The sequence below is a fragment of the Dasypus novemcinctus genome, chromosome 21 (assembly GCF_030445035.2).
Source record: "Dasypus novemcinctus isolate mDasNov1 chromosome 21, mDasNov1.1.hap2, whole genome shotgun sequence".
NCBI lineage: Eukaryota > Metazoa > Chordata > Mammalia > Cingulata > Dasypodidae > Dasypus > Dasypus novemcinctus.
The window spans coordinates 84267381-84271593 of NC_080693.1; positions in this window are offsets into that span (position 1 = coordinate 84267381).

Here is a 4213-nt window from a genome sequence, read left to right on the forward strand (position 1 = left end):
TGTTTAGGTCTTTGATCCATTGTGAGTTGTCTTTTGCATATGGTGTGAGGTAGGGTCCACCTATACTCTTTTTCATATAGACATCCAGTTTTCCTAGCACCATTTGTTGGAGAGACTATTTTTTCCCAATTGAGTGGTCTTTGCCCCCTTGTCAAAAATCAGTTGGCCATAAATATTAAGGTTGATTTCTGAGCTCTCAATTCTATATGTCTAAGATTTCTTTGAATTCTGTCACCACAGATAACGAGTATGAGCATCAGTGAAGAGCATTTGAGGCTCTCCGTCTCTTCCTCTTTCCCTCCCTCTTCTTCCTCCTCTCCTTTCTCCTCTCTCTCCTCTCTCCCCTCTTTCCCTTTCTCCTCGCCTGCTGCATCTTTCTCACTTCTCTGCGTGTGTCTCTCTCCTCTCTTTCTCTCTCTCTCCCTCATATTCACGCAAATACACACACTCAAGGACAGACAGATGGATAGGCTGGATGCTGGATTGACAGGTGTGTAGGCTGAGATCCTGCTAGACATTCAGACTGACTGTTTTATAAAAATGGGATCATCCTCTACAGGATTTAAAACTTACATGTACTGAATTTTACTTGCATTTGGCAGAAGAATAAAATGACTGAATGCTAAAGGTCACACAAATGTTTCTCAACCGCTGGAACCGCTCGTTCCTAAAAATCCCCACTGAGCTAGGAGAAGAGCCTGTGAGCATCAAGAACGCTTAGGGCTGTTCCGTAAGCGCAGCTCGCTGCCGCTTCCTACGGTGTCGACGCCCCGACTGTGAGCCGGGAGGTGCCCGCTCCCTTCCGGCCCCTGCCCACCCGTCAGACGCGCGTTACTTAGTTATTTTCCACTCGGTCAAGGGAGGGGGCTTCGCCTCGGGTTCTAGAGCGCCTGAGGTCTGGCATTAAGAGGATTCAGTGCTCGCACCCAGCGAGGGGCCCCCAGCGAGGGGCCAGCTGGAGCCTGGACTTTCTCCCCTCTCAGCGCAGGGTCCCCCAGGACGGTCACCCCCGGGCTTGCCAGGGAGTCCCGGGTTTTCTTTGTCTGTTTCCAGAGTTTGCTTCTCTTCTGATTGGCGCATGCTGGGGGGCTCCTGGGGGAGGGGCCCCTTTCCTGGCTGGTAACTGGCCCCAGCACCCCTCTGTGCTGCTCTCTCCATCTCCACACTTGTCTGCCACTTTTCTGGGGTTTTTTTTAGATTTTTAAAAAAATTTATTTCTCTCCCTCCCCCCTGCCCCCCATTGTCTGCTCTCTGTGTGCATTCGCTGTGTGTTCTTCTGTGTCCGCTTGCATTCTTGTCAGTGGCACCGGGAATCTGTGTCTCTTTCTGTTGCATCATCTTGCTGCATCAGCTCTCCGTGTGTGCGGCCCCACTCCTGGGCAGGCTGCACTTTTTTCATGCGGGGCGGCTCCCCTATGCAGGGGACACCCCTGCGTGGCTCGGCACTCCTTGCACGCATCAGCGCTGCATGTGGGCCAGCTCACCACATGGGTCAGGAGGCCCTGGGTTTGAATCCTGGACCTCCCATGTCGTAGGCCGATGCTCTATCAGTTGAGACAAACCCACTTCCCACACTTTTCTGCTCTGGGCAGATATTTGTTCACCTTCCCTCATCTTGGTGGCTGCTATTTTGTTCCCTAACGTAAAACAAAGCAAATTTCCAGTTCGTTTTGCCAGGCATTGGAGGAGAGAGGTTCTCCTCACTCGTCCGTCAGCATTTGAACAGGTTTTATGCAAAATTTGACCCAGGGCCTTTGAGTTTCAGCAGGTGGGAGGTGTGGAGGTGGCTGCACACCCACGTTGTCTCTAGAGGCCAGGGGAAGCCCCAGATGCCTCTGCACCCATGGAGAGGCGTTCCCGGGGGCCACAGGCGCCCGTGGGGGGAGCAGGGAACTGGGGAGCAGCAGGACACGGCTCTCCTGGGGCTGAGGGCAGGCGCGGGCCTGGCGCTGGGCAGCTGGGCGCTCGGCCGTGACCAGGCCAGCTGAGGTCTGAGAAAGGGGAGACGGCCGGGCTGCCGTCGGCCGGCTGGCCTCAGGGTGGGGTGCCGGCCGCCACCACCCCCTCCTGCGGGTTTCCGGGAGGGGGCCGAGGGGCAGTGTGCGGTCGCCTTGGCTCTGGGGTCTGCCTTGTAATTTTTAGCAGCTTTCTCTAGCCAGCATCCCCATATCATACAATTCACCCTCTTAAAGTGGGCGCGCCGTGGCACGTTCCCAGCCATGTGCAGCTTCCACCACAGTCAATTTTAGAACATTTTCATCACCCCAAAAAGACACCCGTGCCCTCTGGCTGCCACCCCCTTTTCACCGCACTCCTCCCCGCAGCCCTAAGCAGCCGCGACCTGACTTGTCTCTGCAGATTTCCGCGTTCCAGACATTCCATAAAAATGGGATCCACCCTGGGTGGCCTCCTGTGCCCAGCTTCTCTCCCTCAGCATCCCATGCTCTGGGATGGTCTGTGGATCACCTTCATTCACTGGCAGGACCAGCCCTTGGTGGACTCGCGGGTGTCCCTCCCCGCCCCGGCTGTTGTGGTCATTCCTGAACACAGCCGGTGTCTGCGCCGCCAGGGAGACGAGTCCCGGGAAACGCCCCTCCTTCCTGGCTCCGGTCACCTCGCCAGGCCCTGGGCAGGGCATGTGCGGCTTCCTGCCACCCCACCCTGTTCCCAGCAGGGGCTGGGCGAGCATGGAAGGTCCTGTCACCGGCCGGGCGGACTCTGGGCGGCTCCTTGACTTGCTGTCTCTTCTTCGGTCCTGGGGCTGCTGGTCCGGTGGAACCTGCAGTGCAGGGTCTGGGGGCCTCAGAGTGAGCCGGTCTGCTTGCAGCCTTGGTCTGGCCTTGGGGTGGGCCAGCTCGGCAGCCACGGAGAAGGGGAGCCCCTCCTGGCACTTCCCCACTGCCAAACCCCCCCAACGTGCAAGGAGTCCACATGAGTCCCCCCACTTAAAAGAGAGAAGGGCGATGCCCACCACAAAGGAACGGCTTGGCTGGGTCAGGAATTTAGGCACAAACTAGGTGCTGGGAGGCCCAGGGCCCTCGGCCGCGCAGAGCTGAGCGGAAGCGACACGCAGCCGCCTGGACCCGTGTTCGGGGTACTGCTCTGAGGTCACCCTCCTGAAGTGCCGAGTCCTTTTCTTCGTAAACGAGGCTGTGTTTTCACTTGGCTCTGGGCCCTGCGCATCACGGAGCCTCCCTGATCCTGATGCAGGGTATTCGGTCATCCTGATTCTGGGGGCCAAATCCGGTGCTGCCAGCACCTTCCGGGTGAAGATTCGGGGGCCGGGGGGCCTCCGTGGCAGCCCATGTGCCAGCCTTGGGGATGGACGGGCAGTCCTTGACCTTGCCCACTGCAGGACCCTTTTGCCCCAGTGCCCAAGCATCGACCGGACGTTGCCCTGCGCCAGCCGGACTCGGGCGGCTGAAGGCGACGAGGCACAAGCCCCCACTCCCGGGCTCGTTTCCCTCTCGTCCCTTGTCTTAGTTTCTGGAGCCGCGGTAATAAAGTGCCACAACCTGCGGGCGGGGGCTTAAAACAACAGGAACCTATTCTCTCCCGTTTCTGGGGACCCGAAAGTCCCAAATCCAGGTGTGGGCGGGGCCGCGTGCGCTCCGGGGGCTCCGGGGGCTCCGGGGAGGGTCCTGCTCACAGCTGCCGGCGTGGCTGCCGGCCGGGGCTTGGGGCTGCCGCCCTCCGCGGTCGCCTGGCCTGCTCCCTGCGCCTCCACGTCTCCCCTTGTGAGGACACCAGCCAGGGATCCAGGGCCCCCCCAATCCACTCTGACCTCACCTTAAATCGATGACATCTGCAGGACGCTGTTTCCAAATAGGGCCCCATTAATGGCTACTGGGGATCAGGGCGTCAACATTTCTTTTTGGGGATAAATAAACCCACAACGTTCCCCTGCAGTAAGGTCCTCGTGTCCCTTTCCCGTCCCATTCCTTTCTGGCAGCTTCTTCTCTTGGGGGGGGTGGCTAGTGGGGGCTGGCCTGGACAGGTGTCCCGTACGGGCCCGTGGGCACATGGGGTAGCATTGTGCCTGTCAACACTCCGGGGTACCCTCAGGTTCACAGCCCGGGTTGATTCTAGAAGCCTCTTCTCCAGCCCTTACGAAGCTCCTGCAGGCGCTGAGGAAAGTGCAAAAGGTCAAAGATCAGTGGCGTGATTTCCTGTGTCGGGGCTTGCCTTTTCTTTTCCTTTGCCTTAGGCTTTG